The sequence below is a fragment of the Gorilla gorilla genome, chromosome 6 (genome assembly GCF_029281585.2).
Source record: "Gorilla gorilla gorilla isolate KB3781 chromosome 6, NHGRI_mGorGor1-v2.1_pri, whole genome shotgun sequence".
NCBI lineage: Eukaryota > Metazoa > Chordata > Mammalia > Primates > Hominidae > Gorilla > Gorilla gorilla.
In genome coordinates, this window is record NC_073230.2 from 136,225,981 (window position 1) to 136,249,629 (window position 23,649).

At 38.5% G+C, this 23,649-nt stretch overlaps 1 protein-coding gene across 4 annotated transcripts in view; it reads right to left on the minus strand.

Moving 5' to 3' along the window:
• The window catches only part of GRM8 (glutamate metabotropic receptor 8), an 824,239-nt gene that overhangs the window by 714,144 nt on the left and 86,446 nt on the right, over nucleotides 1-23,649 (minus strand). The window lies entirely within an intron of this gene.

A 23,649-nucleotide genomic window follows, 5' to 3' on the forward strand; every position in this document is an offset into this window, starting at 1 on the left:
TTCTGCTTCCTGGAAAACAATTGCTAACGAATTGGTATTTGACAGCAGAGGCATTGCAATGGCAGGGACTTCAAAAGGAGGCTGGTCACTGAAACCAGTGGCTGTTCTCAAGACAGTGGAACAGGAGCACATGGACATGCAGGAGGGCTCTGTAGAAGCCAGGAGCCACTGGAACCTGACCAGAAAAGAAGACAAAGGCATCAGGCTGTCCAAAGTCTTAATGAGGAAAAACTGGAAATTTAAATCAGAGCCCTACTGGCTCTCTTTTGCACTCAGTGTTGGTGGAGCCCAGTGCTACACTAAGCACTCTACCTACCTCATTGACAACGACCATAATAGACCATAAGTATTATTATTCCCATTTTGCAGATGGGACAACTGAAAAAAACAGAAAGACTGTAAAAGTCACATCCCAAACACACCACTTAAAGTGATGGCATGGGATTCAAAATGAATCCCACTCCCGGTCCTGTCCTCAACCTCTATGCTCTACTGCCTCCTTCTGTTCAAGGAGAGTAGAGTCTTATTACACAGTGTGGGCCCACCATTCTCAGCTGACCCTTGGGTTGGCTTCATAAAGCCCAGAATTAGAGAAACCCTCCAGATGTTACTACACACCTGTATCTGAAGTAGGTAAGCCCTGCCTCAAAAACAAGATTGCTATCATGGTGAGTCTATGAAATGCTGTCTTAAGAAGGTTGTTGTTGTTTTTTTGTTTTTTGCAGTTTGTACCCATCAGGTTTTAGCAGAACAACAGGTTTTAGCTATACACATTGGGTTTTAGCAGAAATGAAGCACTTTCCTTCCTTGGGGAACAACATATGCTGGCATCGCTAAGTGTGTGGCTGCCTGGCTCCTTGGTACACAAGGACTCTGTAGGAGGTCAGGCCTCCTTAGGACAGCACTGGAGACTCTATACTCCAAAAGTCTCTCCACCTGGCCTAGAGGGTATGTTTTTAGTCCTCACAGGTTATGCTATTCCAGATCCTTCTCCAGCCTTGACCTCTATAGAGAAAATCACATGACACACTTCAGTAAACTCAACCGCCTAAGGGTTCTTGTGGTTCTTGACCATACAGACCAACCACCTCCAGCAAAACTCCCACTAGCAAAAAGCAACTTATCTCTTCCATGGATCTTCCTCGGATTTCTACCATTTCTTATCTAAGGACCTCTTATTTCTTCCAAAGATCTGTTTGTGTCATAAAAGAAAAAACACCCCAAAACCCAATTATGGATGGTAGTGAAAAGCCACGTCAAATTAAGGGGATCATCAACGTTTTCTACAGTTCACATAGGAGGCGATCGGGATGCTGTTCAGTCATGCTGCAATGTCTGCCTTTCATTATCATTATCGTCCTCACAGAGTTCTTGAGCCCCTGAGTTTATGGCTTTCTACTGGGATTTTAAGAAATACACAGAGATGTATCAAAAGTTGAACCTGTGTATTTACAGAGAATCTCAGAGAAAAATCTCTTCAGTATGATACAAGGCCTAGGGACTTGTACTTTACAGAATACAAATTTAAAGAAGAGATATTATGTGCCTTGAGAGCTTGTTAGAAAGCTAGATGTTACACTTTTCTTCTCTTGAAACTACTGAATGTAGATTATATTCTATATTCTGAGGTTTTGTAGGTTTCTGTTTTGCATTCCAAAGCCTTTAATTCTGTAGATTTAAAAAAAAGTTAATATTAGGTGTTCCTAGTCCCCTTTAAAGTTACTTATGATTTCTCACTTGCCAATTGTTGAATTTTCATGTTTATTTTTAGTGTTGAAAATAGGGAAACTGCTGTCTCTCCTTCACTTCCTGCCACCTTAGGGAAAAGTGAACAAAGAGTACAGAAACTACAGAAACAGGGAAGACAGCAAGACAGACAGAGTGGGAAGGGTCCAGAGCGTATTTTAAGTCATTCAGGCCTAGTTCCCATGTGAGTTTTATCACTTAGTGAGTAAACTTGAGCAAGTTCATTAACCTCTTTGAAACTCATTTTCCTCATTGCAATCACCTTGCAGGAGCTGGTCTAAGTGTATATAGCAATGCAGGTAAAGCACTTGGCACAATACAGAAATCCAAACTATGACATACAGGATGATGGTGGTGGTGGTTAACAGGCAAAAGTGGCAAGACAGGGCAGAGAAGGTGAAGGTAGCAAAGTTAGAAAGAAATACTAGGTATGGTTTTCCCTAAAATCCAAATATAAGCATGATTGAGAGTATCTATGGCAAAGGAAATATTCTACCAACCTGATTAACAACTTCATTCTGCTTTGAAAGACACTCAACCTGGATTGCAAATTCCATGAGGATCAGCAGACTAGCTAATCTCATTTCAGTTTATCTCCACAGTAATCAATAATTGATCCCAGGGGAAGGTCAGCCTAGTGTCCTTAGGTGACTCTTCCTTTGCCAATTTGTTCTGAGCTCTCTTTATACAAGAGTGTAGGTATTATGATACAGATATTATTTCTTTAAATTGGAGATGCATCTGATGACACTTGGAGAAAACCATCTAAAGATCACCAAAGGAATTTACCAAAAAGTAAAACCATGAATAAAAATAATTTTCAGACATGTTTCACAGGACTACAGTTCAACTGTTATATACTACTTATGTTCTTAATAGTTTGGAACCACTTGTCAGTCCAAATTAAATCATAGGCATTCCATTTGTAGAACAAATTAGTCAATCTTATTTGCATGAATCACAACATTCTTACAGCTCTTCATTTTCTTAAAGTATTTAACACCCTCCCCATTTTCTCAATGTGAATATCAGGGTACATTAATCACAAGACCATAACCCAATTACTTAAAGGGTATATTACATAAATGATCACACAACCTGCTGTGAAATACTGTATCTTTAGCATTTGGACCACTTGGGACATTGAGAGGAAGGATTCATTAATGAAGTGTGAAGCTCATTTTTATTTATAGTCCATGGGAAAGGCGTATTTCACAGCCATCAGAAGCGCTTCTGCAGGCAAGAAGTTACAGCTAATCCAAGTGCTATACCAAGCTAGTACAAGTCCAATCCTGGTGTCCCTGGCAGTCAGAAATGTTGTAAAGGGGAAAGGAATTTTATAAAAAAATTGATAGCACAAGGAGTATGAGAATGTAGAAGATCAAATCCAGACCACAGCTGAAACCTTGATAGGAGGGACACATGATGAATTAGCCTGTAGGCTGAAACGTCTGGAGGAAGTTGTGATGGTATGGGTCAGATATCTTCCACTTCCTCTGTGAAGTAGTAGAAAGTCATTTTTTGAGAAAGCGGAAGTGGGGAGAGTGGTGACTTGAAAGAGTCACTTTGGGATATGGTAGAGCAAGTTACTTGGGAAATAGCGGATAATTAGGCAATTTGAAGTTGGTGACTATGAACTTTGAGAAGCATCAAATCTCTCAATCCATTTCTGTCAATTTACCCTACTACTGAATGATTTAATTCATTTTGTGTCACCAGCACCTAGCACAGCTCCTGGCACAAGGTAGATGCTCATATTTGACTCAATTAGAAATGGCAAATATCTGAATTGTCTGAACACAAACAGTAAATGGTAAATAAATACTGGCCTTCTTTTAGGTTTGCAAAACACAATTGATTCAATAGTGAAGGCCAACATATACATAAAGAAAAACCAGAGGCCTCGATTTTACATTCAAGGTAGGTCACTGGTACACAGGAAGCCAGCTGAGGAGAGGTACAAGTGAGGGGACGTGAGGAGCACGGGTGGTGAGTATGAGATGGCTGCCCAGTCACCTCTGCTGAAAACCACCTTTGAGAGTAGCAGGATTCTAGAAACAGGATCAAAAGAATCAGTGTAGCACCATATATCACTGCCTCTGTAAGAAAACTGTGCTTGTCAACCTGGAGTTTGGGGAAAAGCTTTAAAGGAAACCTGTCATTCTGTACTCCAGTTTTCCAACTTTGCAAAAGGCACTTTTCCTTGGAACTCAGGCAGAAAATAATAAATCACGCCTTGCTCTCTTGCTCAGGATCCAGTCCCGGTTCCCCACCTGTAGTTCCCTCCAGCTGCTTCCTGCTACTTCCATTCCTGCACCTTATGCTCCAGCTATTCCAAAGTACTTCCTGGCTTAAAACACCAAGTGATGTTGTAAGTCCCAAGCTTTATAAGTGATGTTCTCTCTCACTGGAGTCCTTTCTCTCCCCAGCCCCTTCCATTATAAATTCCCACTCCTCCTCCTCAGATGTCTCTTCTTCTACAAAGCCTGTCCCGCCCCTTTCACAGAGTAAAGGAGCCCACCCCTACTGTGTCCCTGAACGTGGCTTTAGGCATGGAAGAAACTACATTTAACCTTTGTTCCCCATAACTTGAAAAGCAACTGGCACATCATAGATTCTCAATGCATGTCTGTTGAATTGAGTTTTACTGTTCATCTACCTTGCAGACAAATGACATTTCTTAGATATCAATTCTTTTCGATTATTTCCTTTTTCCAACCCATGGACTATAACTTTTTTTTTTAACTAATTTCAGGAACACATACGATGTATGCACTACTGAGTCTGAATAAAATTTCTAAAAAGTAGAAATAATTTCAATGAAAACTGATTTCTTTATTCTATCAGTTTTTGAACTCAAACTGTCTAGAAACAAGAAGGCTCATATTGATTTAAAGATGTACAAAATATAACAAAAGACATGGGGGTTATGGAAATAAGACTGTTCATTTTCCAAATTCACAAATATTAGAATTAAAGGCACCCCTGAAAGCCTGAAGAAGGTGGCTGTAGAATAAATAAAAGGAGTGCCACTTCACACAGCAGGTGGCAAACATGAAACGTTTTATTGTAAGAACTGGTACAGACTTGAAAGTATAAGTACGTTCCAAGGAGGACTTAGCTATAATCTAGGATGATGGTTCCAGCATGTCACTGGGTGGAAATTAGAGCTATTTACTTTGTCAGCAGGGCATGCCCACCCCACACTTACTCACAAAGTGCCACCTGTATCTTTGCCACTGTAGCTGGAGCACTGAGCAAGATACATCCAGTTGGTCTGATCTAACTCAGCACAGCATTTCTGGTGCTTTTGTACTCTCTAGAATCATAGCTATGTTGTTTGGAGAAATTTATTTTCTTGAAATAGGATGCAGTTCTTTCTTTGATTCATCCAATGTAACTCTCATCGATCTTTTAAAATAAAATATCTTCCAAAATATTTACTTCATTGAACAAATACATGAGGGAGGTCAAAGAGGTATATTGCATACCCCACCCATCTGCATGCTGAATGTCTTTCTAAACCATCAACCCTTGAGAAGGGAAAGGCTGAGTTACCAAGTGGACTGAGGTGGATATGTGGCAATTGGAACCATATTGAACCATGCAGGAAACAAAAAGAAAAGCACAGAAAGAACTTATCTGGAACTAAATAGCAAGTTCGGTTCACAGAAGTTTTATTCACAAGTTTTTCCATGTGAAGACCTTAAAATTCCACTCAATAAACATAACGTTTATAAAATAAGCACACAAACAGCCTGGAAACACATGTTAGCATTATATAAGAAGTAGAGAAAGACAATGAAATCAGTCCTGTCCTCCTTATGCTAATTTTGATTTAATGTCTCTAGGGACCTGTGCTCATGGAAGAAAATCAAGGAACATCTTAACATGGGAAACAACAGAAGGCTAAACTTGTGGCTCAGCACAGGAGAGGGTAGTAGAAAACCTGGAATTGAGGCCCTCCTGAAGGCTGCCAATGTTTAATAACCCCCAGAGCCCATTGTTGTAAGATGTGGCTAATTCTAGCAGTGGTTACTCATAAAAGACAAGGGTATAAATCTGGAAACCTAAGATAAAGACTATGAAGAAACTCTAAGGAGAAAGAGATTGGTCGTAAGCAAGCGTGGAAGAAAAGTGGCAGCCAGTGTGGAGGAAGGAGGGGCAGTATGTGAGTGGATAGGCTGGGGCTATCCATATGAGTTGTGTTCTCTTTGCTCTGTACAACTTCACTTGCCCTCTTACCACTGGGGTGGAAGAATAGCAGCACCAGCCCACCTTTGTAGCAGTTATGGGGTATATTTGGGGCAGAGCTGGAATCTGGGCTGCGTTGGGAGAAGATTAGCCTACCCCTAAATGGTTCCTCCACCTCACTGTCCCTCTCCACAGCCCAAAGCTTAGGACTTGACAACCAAGTAGCAAACTAAGTTGTAAAAAGAGAGCAGGCTCAGAGCAGAGGCATAGACAGTTTTACGTAAGAGCAGAGTTTCTTATAAAGAGGCAGCAAATGCTAACCTCAAGTACAGGCTTTGGTGATATGAACTCCGTGTCCTGGGGCACTCCATCACCCTCCTCTTCTTAAACTCACCAGGAATGACAAAGACTAGGATCTGGCTTTGGCTCTTCCTCTACATGACTGATACCTGAAGCAGACAAAGTGGGATAGGGTTCAAGGCAGCAGTGATGATGAGAGGCAATACACTGAACAACTTACACCCAATAAATCAGAACTAATGAAAACGAGAAATCGAGAAGTTAAAATAAGCAAAATAAATGTCATCAAAGAGGGAAGAGAGATTATTGATAACATGAAGCAGGAACAAGAAGTTATAAAAATCTGAAAAGAAAAACAATATATGAAGAATATAAAGTTGAAACAACCTCCTAGATGGAATAAATAGCAGAATGGATACAACCAAACAATGATTGAGAGCAGATGCAGAAATTATCTCATAAGGTATTGGAAAAGAAAAAAGATATAAAGTGTAATAGTTAAGATCTGTGGAATATACAAGTGTCCACATCTTTTTAACAACAGTCTCAGAGGAGAGGATAATAAAGTAGTTGAGGAAATAACTCCTGAAAATTTCTATGAATTAAAGAAAGGGGAAAACTATAGATTAAAGGTCTAACAAGGAAAAGAAGGAAGAGAGGAAGGGAGAGAGGGAGGGAAGGAGGGGAAAGAACAAGGAAATGAGAACACATAAGGAAAGAGGAGAAGGAAAAAGAAAGAAAAGAGGATAGGGGAGGAGAAAGGAGGAGAGAAGAGGACAAAAGAGGACAGGAGAGAAGAGAGGGAAAAAAGAAGTCAAAGGTATAGAAAAGAATCAAGGACTAACAGACTACACTGAAGGTTCTTAACTTGTTTTGGTGCCATGAATCACTTTGGCAATCTGGTGAATTCTATGGACTCATTCTAAAATGAAAAAATTTTTAAAATTGTTATTAAATAAAACCATTTATGTTGAAAAATAGTTACCAAAATATTTTTTAAAAAACAAATTTATGATATAGTAATAGGTGTCCTCCCTTATTAATGAGAACACAACAAGACTTAGTGGATGGTCTAATACTGTAATTTTGAAGAACCACAGCCAACCCATTTTATCATGGATGAAAAAAATGTACATTGTTGCTGACACAGAAATGTAAGTTGGTTGTAACTGCAGCCTAACCAAGCATTAATGATAAACATAGCTACATGGATAAAAGTAGAAAACAAAGCAAGATTTATAGTACGATACCACTGATAAAAATTAAAAACACATTCACACGCAAAACAATACCACAGACTTAAAAAGGTTACACACATATGTAAAACAATTACATCAAAGACACCAAAGTGAATGCTAAGGGAGAGAAGGGAATTGGAGCAGTGATCAGGGAAGATGAAAGAGAAAGAAAATAAGACAAGAAGAAGGCTTTGCACCAATCAGTGATGGCAATGTGCTCTAAACTAAGGATAATGATTAACATAACTCTCAGTACCTAAGATCTAATTAAAACAAACAACCCCATCAAAGATGGGTGGAGGCTGAAAGTCAGACATTATTGGCATTTGAGAGAATAGAAAAAAAATTACAAGATAGCAACTAAAGATTTTATACAAGTAAACCCAGACATTGTCAGCTCTAATAGTCCTAAAATTGCTGTTTTCAGAGATGTCCTTACCCCATCTCAAGAGAGTACACCATTGAGACCAGGTCAGGCATAAAAGCCTGTCAGCCTAGAGAGGACATGGAATAGCTCTCAGAACTGTCTTACTCTGAAAGGCCAGCCACAAATTGTCTTTTCCAGTTCAGACAAAGGACATCCTCACCGTCCCCTCTCTTGTCAGTGGAGACAGAAAAAAACTCAGGAATCCAATGGTTGTCCAGACATTTGGGTGAAGACATGACATTCCATTTGTCTTCGATCATTACTGCCGCTATAATAAAAATACCTTAGTCTGGGTAATTTATAAACAACAGAAAGTTATTTCTCACAGTTTCAAAGGCAGGGACGTCCAAGATCAAGGCACCAGTACATTCAGTGTCTGGTGAGGGCTTGATTGTGCTTCAAAGATGGCACCTTGCTAATGTGTCACCACATGGTGGAAAAGGAGCAAGGGAGCCTCTTTTATAAGGGCACTAATCTTATTCATGACAGTGGAGCCCTCATGACTTAATCACTTCCCAAAGGCCCCACCTCTTAATACTATTACATCGGGTATTAGGTTCTAACATGTGAATTCGTAGGGGGACACAAACATTCAGACCATCACACCATCTATACCAAAAAAAAAAAAAAAAAGGCTGAATATGCTCTCCTGGTCTTTTTACTGCCCCCTAGCTGTAGGTGGTAGCAATAAACAACTAGTTGTTTTCATTCTGTTTCTCTATCTGCCTCACCACCTCTGGAAGGGCCCTAACTTAAGTTGGAGTGACAGCATACAAAACTCTCCAAGCAAGTCCTCTTGGTCCCCCAACATGCCATGAAGCATGCTCCCCAGGAGAAAGCCTGTATGGAAATTACGCTGATGCATCCCTCCTTGCATTCAGGTTTGGTAAGAGCAGGCTGTGTGCAAGTGGTTACAGCTGCTCAGTGGACCAGGCTGTGGAAAACGAAAACGAAGGCTTTGATTTCATCTCTCCTGGGTATTCTCCACATCACTTTTGTTGTGTGCGAACTAATAACAGATCTGATCTACATACAGTTCTTCTTGTCTAAAATTACTCATTTAAATTAAGCATTTTAGTCACTGTTTGATAATAAGATGCAAGGTAAAGTACTTGTGAGCACAGAAAATTAATAGAAAGGAAACACTGAGCATATGTTGAGTTTAGCCACCAGCATCTACTTTTAAAGATTACCTAATTAATTGTTACATAGAATGTCAGGAGAAAAGAAACACTGGCAAAGCTTTTAGACAAGGCAACTACTAACTTTAAAAGTATGGCACTGCTGAAACAGCTCTATAAAAGCTTGCAGCATGATTTCAACACAGTTGTCAAACATGCCGGAATAAATACATGGCAATAAAAAGCCATGTAAATTTCTGGGAGAAAAAAAAAATTACAGGACTGAAAATTGAACTTTAAAAAAAATCGTAATTTTTAAATTGTGTGTATCTCCTTAAGATAATCCTCATTTAGTAAATCATATTTACAGTCATTTTGCCACAGGCTTTTCTTCCCTAGCTGTACATGTATACAGCACCATGAAGCTTTACACTGTTTTTCATAAGAGTTACAGTTATTTAAATGGAAAATAAACCAAAGACAAAGACTTGGTTTTTATTAAATTACAGCATTCTAAAATTTAAACAAAATAATCCAAATGCTGAATTCCTCCCTGAAAAACTGACATAAATTGCAATAAAACATGTTCACAAAACTGAAGCATCCTACTTTATTTTCACAAATAAAAGGTGATTCTGAAAATTGACTTTACTTCTAAAGTAGGAAAGCAAAACTAAAGAATAAATACTGTAATGGAATGTTAAAGAATATGTTTAATAGAGAGGTTTTATAAAAGCATTGCCTAAGCATAAGAAAACTAGAAAATGGTATTTTAAAGACTATTAACATACATCTCTTTCAAGAAAACACTAATCTAATACCACATAAAAGGAGAGGTAGCATATATACACCTACTTAGATTAAACCCCAGCCACCAATATACACTCTGAGGTCTTTATAACCCCTCCTTGCAAAAAAGGAGAGTTTTTGATTAGTGAGTTTACCAAATTCACATTAACTGGGAGTGGAAACCTGCCAACGGGACTTGCAGGGTTGGAGGATAGAAGAAACTCACTCATGTCATGTCCCTCTATCCAAATTTAATAAGATAAACAAAAACTAGCAAATAAAAATTAAAACAAAAACTAGCAAATAAAAATTAAAACAAAAACTCACCAACAAATAGCAAACAAAGAAAAACCCACAAGCCAAGGCCATTACCTCAGAAAATAATGGGTGAGGAAAAACAAAGAAGATTCCAGAGCAGAGCAGGGCGGCCTGTGTAAGGGTGTAAGGAGGCTCCATCACGCGCGCGCACACACACACACATATACCCCTCACAAGTTACACAGCAGAGCTGCAAAATCCTGCACCCTCACATCAATAATGGATCTGGAAAGAGGCGAACTTAGTAGGGTGGGCCTTTTTCCCTTTTCTGGGGAGCTGTGGAAGGGATGCTAGGGAGAAAAAAGCAGTTTTCTGGTAAAAGAGAAGGCTCTAGGCTACAGGATGAATTGAGGGAGGATCAGAAGCAAGTGGGGACGCCTCCAGGGATAGAGGTCACCCCCCTCCCTCCGCCCTTAGGTGAACATTTAGCATTACCTCTCTCAGAGGTGAGAATCCAGACTAACTCCTGCACCCACCTCGACTGAGCTCTCTGGCTCCCAGCCTATTCCCAGGAAATAGAAAAGTGGATCAAACACCAAAAAGCAGAGCCTGAGTGGTCTTTTCTTAGTAGAAACAAGAGTTCTCAGATTAGAAGAGAAAGACAGTCAAGGACGATGGTTATTTCTGGATGATGGGATTAGAGGTCATTCTTTTTACTTTCTTCTCTGTACTGTTCTGAGTTGCTTAAACATACTTTATCATACACTTAAAATTTTTACTTACAACAAAAACAATTTTAACTGAAAGAAGAAATGTGACTATACAAATTTTTAAGAACCATGAACCTGAGGTAGGAAAACAACAAACCACATAATGTTCCTGTCTTCACAAGATAAATCCCACCTGTGTGGCCCTTTGATCTTTGAGAGAAGAGCAAAGAAGGAAAAGAGGAGGGAAACATCAAGATTTAGAAAAAACAAGATGCACAAAAGAGGAAGCTCATCTGTGAGATAGGGAGGTCCAGGCTCTACTGGAACAGCTGGAGAGATAGAATCTTTCTTCCAGTCCTAGATTTTCCCTCCCATTTCCAGCCTATACTCCTACAAATTGATTCTTCCATCATCCAATCACCACCAAACCCTGACACTCAGTCTCAGTCAGCTCTAGCTAGGGAAGCAATTGCAGGGGGCTGACATGAGAATTGCATTACTTTAGTGCATGTGTGTCCATGCATACATTTATGTGTGCGCATGCATGTGTACAGTAGAGCTGCTGAAGCAAAAGACTTATTCCAAACATGAACAGATGACATCTGAAAGAAAATATACCATTCTTTACTTGAATGCACTTTTTCTACCAAAAAAAACTATTAAATAACTAATTTCTATAAGACATGAATAAAGACAACTATAATGACAAACAAGATTCAAAGGGTACCCTAGAACTTAAAGTATAATAAAAATATATGTATAAAAAAAGATTTAAAGGGTGCATCAGCAGAAACACACACTATTCTGTCACTGTTTACCCTATTTCAGTGGATTTAAGGATCACTGATTATACGATGTACCCTTATTTTATGTCCCACTATGAGAGAAAAAAAAATTATCAAGTAAATTATAACTCAGTACTTCCTCATCACATCAACTGCAAGACACATGCTGATCACAGGGATGTTAGAGTAAACACAATGGAATATTACTCATTGCTCACACACCTGTCAAGATTTGTGATCCTTGATGGGTCTTTTAACTCTTCTGGTTATACAATGTTGAACTATATAGCATTTGTAAGATCCTCTTATGTTCTGAAAATTCTGTGCTTCCAGGTCTGTGGTTTTCTCCCAGAACTAAGATATTTTGGAGCCCTGGGGCCTTCTAGGCCACAAAGAACAGGAGCTGCAGGTGGGATCTCTGGTTTGGAAAGACTAAGAGGCTCCAAGCCTTTGGGGCAGCCCCTTCCTCAGCTCTAACAAGAAGGCACCAGTGAAAAGACAGCTTTCCTTCCTCAGCCACCGCCTCTCTCTCACCAATACCTCCGTTCAGGGCTTTTTCCCACTTATTCCTATTTCTTGGTTCCTCTTTTCCCAGGCCAGAAGAGAAAGCAGCAGAAAGGAAGATCCCAGGCCTTTTTCTTCCATCTAATCAAGACTTCAGGATGGCTTTCTTGCAGTCAGGGAATGGTTGCCTGGGTAACCAAGCATTAACTATAAGGATCTCCCCTTCTCTCTTTTTGCTAGACTAACCATTCTGGTTTCTCCCTCCTGTCTGAGTAGTGAGTTAATAGTAAAAGGATTTATTTAACTAGGCTCTGGATTTTATAACCCCTGCTGGCTTCCAACAGCAAACTCCAAACTGCCTTTTACTGGAGGCTTGTCTTAAATGAACCAGAACTACTTTTTCTCATCTATTATTTTAAACCTAATTGGAACACAGCAAAGCAAAACAAGTTTGAAACGCAGTCAGAGTAGCTTCCCTATGCCATGATTTATCAATGTCTGAGGCTAGCATATTAAAATATAGCTCTTGTTTTGTACCATCAAGATTGGCTGAAAATAAGAATGCCTTTGGAAGGGAAAGGGCTTTCTTAACCAAAATATCTAACTCTACTCCTTATCACTGTTCACAGAGTAGATTATTGTATTTAGTTATGTGGATGATGGGTGGGGCCCAAAGAAATAGATCCGGGGTCTGGGGTACAGTGTGGTAAATGCAAGCCTGAAAAGATATCTTCAGAAGAAGGTGTGTAACAGAGGGATAGGGGTTGTAGTAGGCTGTTCTTGTATTGCTATAAAGAGATATCTGAGACTGGGTAATTTACAAAGAAAAGAGGTTTAATTGGCTCTCAGTTCTGCAGGCTGTACAGGGAGCATAGACCTGGCATTTGTTTCTGGTGAGGCCTCAGGAAGCTTATCAGGCAGGGGCCATAACAGCCTGCCCTTCTCTCTGGCTTCTTGTTGAGTTTAATCAGTGCAAAGGACTTGCCAGGGATGAGAAAGTAGGAGAGACAAATTGAGTTACGTATAACACCCTCTTTCCCTGCTGGGTTGGCAGTGACTGTTTCTCTGCTGAAGGCCACAGCTCCTGCCTGGCAGAACTCTCCTACAAATACAACCTCCATGGGTTTCAGCAGCTTCTTCAAGCCTAGGTGGTAGGGGGTTCCCCCTGTAACTAGGGCATGGGTGCTTCACCATCCCATGTTGAATTCCCTTAATTCCTTTTATAAATAAATCCTTCCATAACCACTTTCTTCAGAATTATTTATCCATGTATAAGAATGATACTGTGATTATTTTTTCAAGTGGGCTTTACCTTTTAGAGATACATCCTGAAGTATTTAGGGACAAAGTGATATTTAAATGAAGCGTGTTTGGTCATGATTTGATAACTGTCAAAGCTAAGAGATCATGATTTGGTAATCATCAAAGTAAAAGGGTTCAGGGTCTTTATAATTTTCTCTCTACTTTTGCACATGTTTAAAATTTTCCATCATAAAGAAATTTTTTAATGATAAAAAAAATTTTTAAGCACCCCTTTGGGAGATGCTGTTTCCCATAGGGACCTGGACTGACACAGGAGCAGAGGAGGAATGAGCAGAGAATATCAGCAAGATGAATGATATAGTTTGGATAATTGTCCCTACCCAAATCTCATGTTGAATTGTAATCCCCAATGTTGGAAGTGAGGCCTGGCAGGAGGTGATTAGATCTGGAAATGAATTTCTCATGAACGGTTTAGCACCATCCCCTTGGCACTATCCTCAGGATAGTGAGTGAGTTCTTGTGAGATCTGATCATTTAAAGGGGTGTAGTAACTCCCCCCTCACTCTCTTGCTCCTGCTCTGGCCATGCGATGTGCCTGCTCCCCCTTTGCCTTCCACAATGTTTGTAAGTTTCCTGAAGCCTCCCCAGAAGCTGAGCAGATGCCAGCATCATGCTTCTTGTACAGCCTGCAGAACCATGAGCCAATTAAACCTCTTTTCTTTATAAATTACCCAGAGTCAGGTATCTCTTTATAGCAGTGCAAGAACGACTAATACAATAACAATGGCCTACTTCATAATTTTGCCTGGAGCTAGCCCTAAAAGCAAAGGCTGCAAATGATGTGTTTGTGGTCCTTTCTGAACTGGGACTAGACAGTAAAATCTCAATAATTCACTGTAATTGGGAAAACAATTCAATCTGACTCAGCAAAGATCTGTATTATAAACTATTTCTTAAATTCTTTTGAAACTTGAACAATGTATTCATTCAGTTTGGACTGGCCTTCACACACACAGACTTTGGAGAGTTCCAATCTTATTTCTCAGCACACCTTGTTGGAAATCTTTATAAAAACCTCTTTCATAGCCATCGTAGGCAGCTTTTCCTCACACTATCATAGAGTACCTGGCCCTCTCTCCACTTCAAAACACTCATCTCAAAATTTAGCTTGTTTCACCTCTCCTTTAAAGTCTGTCTTAACCATATTGGCCCAAAAGGAACTCTTCTTAGAAATTATTATCTCACCTCCACCAATCCCTAGGTGACCTTGGGCAAGTTACTTAACCTCTCAGACCTCAGTTTTATCATCTGCAAAATGGGACTAATAACAGTACTTATTTATTAGAATTTATATCAGTATTGAATGAGTCTGAGATTGGCTAATACTAGGCATTCAGTCAATGTTAGGTACTATTATTACCATTTATTCAGCAAATATTCCACTATATACCTGGTTTTTTCTAAGTCCTGAGGATGTAACGGTGAAAAACATAAAGCCCCTGCCCTCATGGAGCTTCCTTTCTAGCAGGAGAGGCAGATAATAAACATGTAAACAGATATTTATATATATATATAGATATTCAGGTTTCAACTAGTGCTAAATGCTATGGCGAAACTAAAATGAGTAAAAATGATGGAAAATATGATTTTTGGTAAAGTGGACTGGGATGCCCTTTCTAAAAGGGTGACATTTTGATGATAAAACACATATTGAAATTAGTTTTTAAGCTCATTTTACTGCCTAAAAAACCCTCTTAAATATATATCAAAAGCTTTCAAATATTTGGGAATGATATATTTTCCAACTCAGTAGCCATGATAATCCAGAATCCCAACCTGGGTTGGCAGACTCATCAGTGGACAAGTTCACATCATAAACCTTCAGCATGCATTCCAAACCTGCATTTTCCTTTCATTTTAAATGTTATCTTCCTCATGTTGTCTTCCTAATACTGACCTAATTTTTCAAACACAGTGCTTTGTCATCGCAACTTCTTCACACTGTTGACAGAGTCTTCTCTTGCTGCCTTTTCACAAAGGTGGCCTTTTACTTTCTTCACCTTTGTTTCCTAAGAAATTGCCCACAGCCTGCCTTACACCTTTAAACTGGTTTCATGCCACTGTTCAGCTGTTTTCCTTTTATATCAGAGTCACTGTCACTGAATTATTCCACTTCTTTACTCCCTCTTCTTTATTCTCTTTGCTGCCATATATAGCCAAAGTGAAAGGAGATCCCAAAAGAAGCTGCTAACTTCGGGGAGGTGTGTTTTTGGTACTGGTAGGAGTGGGGGAATCAGAGAAATCTGGGCATGGGAGAGTAGAAGCAACATGATCCAAGAGCTCTGACATCAGTTTTCTGACAATTTCAAAATCTGTGAATAAAATAAGGATTTGTGTTAGAAAGTATCAGAAGAATCAGGAAGATAAATAGGATGCTTTTTCGCAAGGGAAAAAAATTTCTACTAATTAAAATCATCACCAATGACTCCTTTGTAATTGGGTTAATGTAATGATTTTAAAACACACACTCACTTCTAGCTATATAAAATAATACAGGATACTTTAATCCTGAGATCCTGGACTTTTCCCACTGTGAAGCAATAAATATAAATAAATATCTTGGCTTAACATTCCTCTTTACCTCCTGCTTCTTCTCTCTGGTGATTTTTTTTCCTTCTTCTTTATGCACAAGGCCCCAGATCACTCAAGATTAGAAAACATAAAAGGCTCAGAAATTAAATTCTTAAGATTAAGAAATTCACTTAAGCCACATAAATTTAGAGCCTTTCTTTGCCAGCCAGGAGCTCAGCAACTCAGATTAATAAACCTGGTTTCTGAAGTTGTGATAAATGAGGGCCATACAAAATCAGCCAGGTTTTCAGCTTGTTGCAGGGTCCACATGAGTGCTGGGATGGAGCCATCAACCAAAGATTGGCTCATGCACAAAACATTCCAGGAGCCAGGAAAGGCGGCGATGGGACTGAACACAAAGCTCTTTAGTATGTGCAACAATTAATGTTTTAAATATTAAAACAAATTAGTATGAGAGAGAATGTTGGTTTCTTATAACAAAAACTCAATCTCATCTCACAAGTTAAAATATTACAGAGAAGAAAAGATACCTGAAAATGCTAGCTTTTTGCACTCTCACATCCTTATGGAGTCCTCTTATGAAAATATCCTGGATTGTTCTAGTTTAAATTTTTTTAAAGGATCTGAATATTTGTTCTTAAATAACCTGTTTAAACTAGTATTGGTTCACCTTCAAGTGCCCTCTGGTGTAACTTATTTTAATCTTCCAGACAATACTTTACCCTGATCAAAGGAAAGGATTCTTTTTTTGCTCCTTTTGTGTTTGGATTAAAAATTATGATCTGCAAGCATGAGTTGAATTAAATTGAAAGTTTCTTCACTAAGAGTAGAAAATCACTAACTCTAAAACATCCTTTTAAAATCTGGGCATCGAAGGTTTAGAGTCTGGCTTCCCAGTGTGGCTGAAGGTGGAAAGTGGGGGCAATCTGCAGGCAAAAAGGAGGCACCCTGTCTGTAGAGAATTTACAAACATAACAAACACTTTATACAAGTAATAATGTTTTAATAATGAAACTGACCAAAAACCAGTCTGCTTATCATCATGTACATGCCAACAATTCTAACTAATATAAGTGATAAAATGCTGTTCCCTCCCCACCAAAATTTTGTTGTATAAATTCTAACAATTGTTGTGGTTACTGTTGGGTTTTAATAATATATATGCAAACTTTAAATTAGCACATTTTTACTACTCATCCTTTTATACAGGCATACGTTTTCTTGCACTTTACAGATACTCCATTTTTCACAGATTTAAGGTCTGTGGCAACCTTTCATCAAACAAGTCTATCGCTGTCATTTTCCAGCAGCATGTACTCACTTGTGTCTCTGTGTCGCATTTTGATCATCCTTGCAATGTTTCAAACTTTTTCATTATTATTATATCCTTTATCGGGATCTGTGATCAGTGACCTTTGATGGAATTATTGTAATTGTTTTGGGGTACCACGAACTGTGCCCATATAAAATGGCAAATTTAATCAATAAATTTTGTGTGTGTCATCACTGCTCCACTGATCAGCCATTCCTCCATCTCCCTCCTTCTTCTCAGACCTTCCTATTCCCTCAGACACAAGATTAAAATTAGGCCAATTAGTAACCATACAATGGCTTCTAAGTGTTCAAGTGAAAGGAAGCCTCTCACTATAAATCAAAACCTAGACTTCATGAAAGACCTAAAACCATGAAAACCCTAGAAGAAAACCTAGGCAATACCATTTAGGACATAGGCATGGGCAAAGACTTCATGACTAAAACACAAAAGCAATGGCAACAAAAGCCAAAATTGACAAATGGGATCTACTGAAACTAAAGAGCTTCTGCACAGCAAAAGAAACTATCATCAGAGTGAAAAGGCAACCTACAGAACGGCAGAAAATTTTTGCAATCTATCCATCTGACAAATGGCTAATATCCAGAATCTACAAAGAACTTAAACAAATTTACAAGAAAAAAAAACCCCATCAAAAAGTGGGCAAAGGATATGAACAGACACTTCTCAAAAGAAGACATTTATGCAGAAAACAAACATATTTTAAAAAGCTCTTCATCACTGGTCATTAGAGAAATGCAAATCAAAACCACAATGAGATACCTACCATCTCACACCAGGTAGAATGGTGATCACTAAAAAGTCAGGAAACAGATCCTAGAGAGGATGTGGAGAAATACGAATGCTTTTACACTGTTGGTGGGAGTGTAAATTAGTTCAACATTGTGGAAGTCAGTGTGGTGATTCCTTAAGGATCTAGAAGTAGAAATACCATTTGACCCAGCAATCCCATTACTGGGTATATACCCAAAGGATTATAAATCTTTCTACTATAAAGACACATTCACATGCACACATATGTTTATTGCAGCACTGTTCACAATAGCAAAGACTTGGAACCAACCCAAATGCCCATCAATGATAGACTGGATAAAGAAAATGTGACACATATACACCATGGAATACTATAGAGCCATAAAAAAGTGTGAGTTCATGTCTTTTGCAGGGACATGGATGAAGCTGGAAACCATCATTCTCGGCAAACTAACACAAGAACAGAAAACCAAACACTGCATGTTCTCACACATAAGTGGGAGTTGAACCATGAGAACACATGGACACAGGAAGGGGAACATCACACACGGGGGCCTGTCGGGTGGGGGCTGAGGGGTCAGGGGAGGGATAGCATTAGGAGAAATACCTAATGTAGATGACGGGTTGATGGGTGCAGCAAACCACCATGGCACATGTATACCTATGTAACAAACCTGTACGTTCTGCACATGTACTGCAGAAACTATAAAAAAAAAAAACCTGTAACTTTTAATAAAATGTTTTTTTTATTTCTATGTGGAATAAAAATCAAAAATAAGCCAGGAAAAAAAAAAAAAGCTAGAAATGAGGAAGCTTAATGAGGAAGGCAAATAAAAAGCTGAGACTGGCCGAAAGCTAGGCCTCTTGCACTAAACAGCCAAGTCGTGAATATGAAGAAAAAATTCTTAAGGAAATAAAAGTGTTACCCAGTGAATATATGAATGATAAGAAAGTGAAACAGCATTATTGCTGATATGGAGAAGGTTAGAGTGGACTGGACAGAAGATCAAACCAGCCAACACATTCCCTTAAGCCAAAGCCTAATCTACAGCAAGATCTTAACTCTCTTCAATTCTATGATGGCTGAGAAAGGTGAGGAGCCAGCAGAACTAAAGTTTGAAGCAGAGGCTGGTTGACGAGGTTTAAGGAAAGAAACTATCTCCAAAACATAAAAGTGCAAGGGGAAGCAGCAAGGGCTGATGTAGAAGCTGCAGCAAGTTATCCAGAAGATCCAACTAAGATCACTGATGAAGGCAGCTACGCTAAACAGATTTTCAGTGTAGCTGAAACAGCCTTCTATTGGAAGAAGATTCCATCCAGGATTAACTAGAGAGGAAAGCTCAATGCTTGGCTTCAAAGTTTCAAAAGGCAAGCTGATTCTCTTATTAAGGGCTAATGTGGCTGGTAGCTTTAAGTTGAAGCCAATGCTCATTGACCGTTTTGAAAAATCCTAGGGTCCTTAAGAATGATGTTAAATCTACATTGCCTGTGCTTTATAAATGGAATAACAAAGTCTGAACAACAGAACATCTGTTTACAGCATGATTTACTGAAAATTTTAAGCCCACTGTTGAGACCTACTGCTCAGGAAAACAGATTCCTTTCAAAATATTATTGTTGGTAGACAATGTAACTGGTCACCCAGGAGCTCTGAAGGAGATATACAAGGAGATAACTGTGATTTTCATGCCTAACACAATATCCATTCTGTATCCCATGGATCAAGGAATAATTTCAATTTTCAAGTCTTATTGTTAAGAAATATATTTTGTAAGGCTATACCTACCATAGATAGTGACTTCTCTAATGAATCTGGGCAAAATATGTAGAAAACCTTCTGGAAAAGATTTACCATTCTAGATGACATTAAAAACATTTGTGATTCATGGAACAGACAGTTCTCAAAAGAAGATATACAAATAGCCAACAAACATGAAGAAATGCCCCACCCACATCACTAATGATCAGGGAAATGCAAATCAAAACCATAATGTGATACCAACTTACTCCTGCAAGAATCGCCATACTCAAAAAATGAAAAAATAATAGATGTTGGCATGGATGTGGTGAAAAGGGAACACTTTTACACTGCTGGTGGAAATGTAAACTACTAAAACCACTATGGAAAATAATGTGGAAATTCCTTAAAGAACTAAATGTAGAACTACCATTTGATCCAGCAATCCCATTACTGAGTACCTACCCACAGGAAAAGAAGTCATTACATAAAAAAGATGCTTTCACATGCATGTTTACAGCAGCACAATTTGCAGTTGCAAAAACATGGAACCAGCCCAAAACCCCATCAATCAATGAGTGCATAAATTGTGATATACACACACATACCATGGAATACCACTCAGCCATAAAAATGAAGAAAATAATGGCATTTGGACCAACCTGAATGGGACTGGAGACCAGTAGTCTAAGTGAAGTTAAGTCAGGAATGGAAAACCAAACATTGTATGTTCTCACTTATAAGTGGGAGCTAAGCTATGAGAACGCAAAGGCATAAGAATGATACAATGGACTTTGGGGACTCAGGGGAAAGGGTGGGAGAAGGGTGAGGGATAAAAACCACCCACTGGGTACAGTGTACACTGCTCGGGTAATGGGTGCACCAAAATTTCAGAAATCACCACTAAAGAACTTATTCATGTAAACAAACACCATCTATTCCCCCAAAAACATATTGAAATTTAAAAAATGAATTAAAAAAACCATTCGTGACTCAGGAGATCAAAATATCAACATTAACAGGAGTTTGGAAGAAGTTGATTCCAACCTTCATGGACAACTTGGAGAGGTTCAAAACTTTGGTGGAGTATTGCAGATGTGATGCAAACAGCAAGAGAACTAGAATTAGAGGTAGAGCCTTAAGTATGACTGAATTGCTGCAATCTCATGATAAAACTTCAACAGATGAGAAGTTGCTTCTTATGGATGAGCAAAGAAAGTGGTTTCTTGAGATAGAATCTATTCCTGGTGAAAATACTGTGACCATTATTGAAATGACAACAAAGAATTTAGAAAATGACAAACTTAATTTATAAAGCAGCAGCAGGGTTTGAGAGGATGGACTCTAATTTTTGAAGGAAGTTCTAACGTGGATAAAATGCTGTCAAACAGCAATGCATGCTACAGAGAAATATTTTATGAAAGAGTTAATTGATGGGGCAAACATCATTGTTGCCTTATTTTAAGAAACTGCCACAGCCATCCCAACCTTTAGCAACCACGACCCTGATTAGTCAGTAGCCATCAACATCAAGTCAAGACTCACTGAAGGCTTAGATGATCATTAGCATTTTTTAGCAATAAATTTTTAATTAAGGTATGTACATCACTTTTTAGACATAATGCCATTGCACATTTAATAGACTATAATATAGTGTAAACATAACTTTTATATAAACTGGGAAACAAAAAATTTTGTGTAATTCACTTTATTGCAATATTCACTGCATTGTGATCATCTGGAACCAAACCCACAACATCCCCAAGGTATACCTGTATATATTACAGTCTACAAGTTAGCTAATTCAGAGAAATCCCAGTTATACAGCTGACTCCAGACACATGCAGTCTTGGACACACACATATGTGTTCCATAAGCAAGTTTGTGAAGGTTTGGGAATCATTCCAGCTCACTGCAAAAAAACTTATGATACTCCATATTCTGACATTTAAACAGAAGATTCAAAATAAATAATTATAGGATATTACTTGTAAAAAAAAAAAGAAAAGTAAATTCATCACTCCACATGATTCATGGAATTTTTATTTGTTTTTAAAAATGTAAAGTGATGAAATGAAGTACAGAATGTGAGATGTAGTATTTTTATTGGTAAGTGTAAACTTTATATATGATTTTGCTAAACTTTAATAATATCTTTAAAATGGATATTTCTTTTGTTATTCTTGTGATTATTTAATAAACTTTAATATTATTTATTACTGTCATAAACCAATAATTGGTTCTTTCCCTTTGTGCAAAAATTTACACTAATGTAATTAAAAATTACCAATCCATTACTTTTTTCCTTTTATGTATATAACATTTTTTATGTTTCTTTACTTTTTACTAGCATAATTATATATATGAAGTCCAATAAAAAATTTCCACAATTTGGCTGGGCGTGGTGGCTCACACTTGTAATCCCAGGCCTTTGGGAGGCCGAGGCAGGTGGATCATTTGAGGTCAGGAGTTCAAGACCAGCCTGACCAACATGATGAAACCCCATCTGTACTAAAAATACAAAAAAAATTAGCCAGGTGTGGTGGCACATGCCTGTAGTCCCAGCTACTCAGGAGGCTGAGGCAGGAGAATCACCTGAGCCCAGGAGGTGGAGGTTGCAGTGAGCCGAGATCATGCCATTAGCACTCCAGGCTGGGTGACAGTGCAAGACTCTGTCTCAAAAAAAAAAATCCACAATTTGTATTTCCTTTATGGCCATTATTATGCATATTATATATTATTCATATAAAATAATTTTTAAGATAATTTTGTCACCTAAAGGAAGGAGGATTAAAACGTTATGTGCTCTGAGTGCAAACATGCTTTGTACCAACATGCTTTCTGGAGTTTTCTCAGATTCTTTGACTTTCTTACTTTTTGTCTCATACAAGCTTGCATCAAAATTGTGAGCTGGCTTAAGATGGTGGGTTATAGGAAAACTAGAAGAAAACACTTCCTAGAAAGGAATAGAAGACAAGTAACTAACATGCTTTTATTCGCCCCTTTATTCATTCAACAAATAACTATTAACCATCTACCACCATACCAAGCACTGGTCTAGGCACCAGGAATATTATTTCATGCCCTCTGGAAGGTTGCCTTTTAATAGAAAAACACAGACAAATAACAAATGTAATGAACAAGTAAATTATGTAATATGTTAGAATGCAGTAAGAGCTATAGAAAAAAAAAAATGAATTCAGCATGATAAACGAGTGCCAGGACATTGGAGTTTTAATAGGGTAGCTATTGGTTATTGGGAAGGTATCTTTTGATCAAAGACTTGAATAAGTTGAGAAGTAGCCATGTGGACATCTAGGGAAAGTGTATTCTGGGCAGAGAAAACCAACCAGTGCAAAGGTCATGGGGAAGGGGCATGCCTGGATCGTTCCAGGAAAAGCAAGAAGGACACGAAGCAGAGAGTGAAAGGGAAAGAAAGGAGTAGTAGATGAAATTAGAGAGGTCAGGAGGATCAGATTGTACAGAGCTTTCTTAAACCTTTAAAAGGACTTTGTCTTTTACTCTGGGTGAAACAGGGAACCACTGCAGGGCTTTAAGCAGAGGAATGACATGATACAACTCATGATTTTTAAAACAGTGGCCTTAGTATAAGTGGGTTGACTACCTTAAAAGCCCTCCAATCTTCCTGGAGCGATATGGGGTGGCCCACCTAAGACATCTGTCTCCATTCATCACCAAGATTGATCCGTCTGATCTGACTGACTAGAGTACCATTCTTCCCTGCCTTCTTGCCTTGCATCGTCCTAAAGGAGCACACCTGGTCAACCCTTTCAGATTTAGGAGAGGCATTCTTCAGGTAAGGGTCTAGAGGTGCTACCTGATGCTAAAACTTTGACCATTTGAGATTATTTTTCACCTACTATCTTCAAGAGTCTTC